Source organism: Propithecus coquereli, unplaced genomic scaffold (genome assembly GCF_000956105.1).
Source record: "Propithecus coquereli isolate 6110/MARCELLA unplaced genomic scaffold, Pcoq_1.0 Scaffold101, whole genome shotgun sequence".
NCBI lineage: Eukaryota > Metazoa > Chordata > Mammalia > Primates > Indriidae > Propithecus > Propithecus coquereli.
In genome coordinates, this window is record NW_012133970.1 from 1,031,089 (window position 1) to 1,032,212 (window position 1,124).

General features: G+C 39.5%; 1 protein-coding gene across 2 annotated transcripts in view; it reads right to left on the reverse strand.

Annotated features, from left to right (window-relative positions):
• The window catches only part of OGT (O-linked N-acetylglucosamine (GlcNAc) transferase), a 46,507-nt gene that overhangs the window by 13,953 nt on the left and 31,430 nt on the right, over nt 1-1,124 (reverse strand). The window lies entirely within an intron of this gene.

Below are 1,124 nucleotides of genomic sequence, written 5' to 3' on the forward strand. Positions count from 1 at the left end.
TACATATATACACATACATGTATATTTATATACATATGTATACGTACACACACGTGTGTATATATATATGCATAGATGTGTGTATACACAAACATACACACTATAAAGAGAGAATATATTGTCTCTACTAGTCACCAAAATGGCCAATAGAGTCTACAAAGAAAAAAACTGTAGTTGACACACTCAGCAAATTAATTCCCCTACAGGTTTCAATCTTAATTTATTTTAAAACTTATACAACTAAAGGATATAACAACAGAACAAGTACAGAAACAAAGATAACCAAGGCAAACACTGCCAGGCACAGTGGCTCACGCCTATAATCCCAGCACTTTGAGAGGCCAAGGTGGGAGGATTGCTTGAGGCCAGGAGTTTGAGCCCAGCCTGGGCAACATAGTGAGACCCCGTCTCTACAAAAAATAAATTAGCTGGGTACGGTAAGGCATGCATGTAGTCCTAGCTACTTGGGAGGCTGAGACAGGCGGATGGCTTGAGTCCAGGAGTTTGAGGTTGCAGTGAGTTAAGATCACACCACTGCACTCCAGCCTGGGCAACAGAGTGAGACCCTGTCTCAGAGAAAAGGGGGGGAAAAAAAAGGCAAAAATCCACAGAAATAGATGAGCCATAGTTCATCTATTTCTTTAAACGACTTATTTATTCTTCCAAGTCACCATTTTGTTCACTTTAGTCAGTTAGTACCTATTAAGTTTCTATTGTCACAACTACTGGCTAGATCCCCATCAAAGTTATATATCCAAGCACAAACACAACACATTTCTGTTTCATTCAAAATCTCAGCAAAAACCATGTTGATTATAAACATAAATGACCAAGGAAGTAAGATCAAAGCAATTTCCCATATGTAGTACTGTAACGTTTAATACCTATCACCACAAATATAAACCATATGCCACTAGCTTTATTCAAATTTGCTCAAAATAAAAAGTTGGAAGTATAAGAGTTTCACCTAGGCCGGGACCAGTGGCTCACGCCTATAATCCCAGCACTTTGAGAGGCCAAGGTGGGACGATCATTTGAGCTCAGGAGTTCGAGACCAGCCTGAGCAAGAGCGAGACCCCTGTCTCTACTAAAAATAGAAAGAAATTAGCTGGACAACTAAAAAT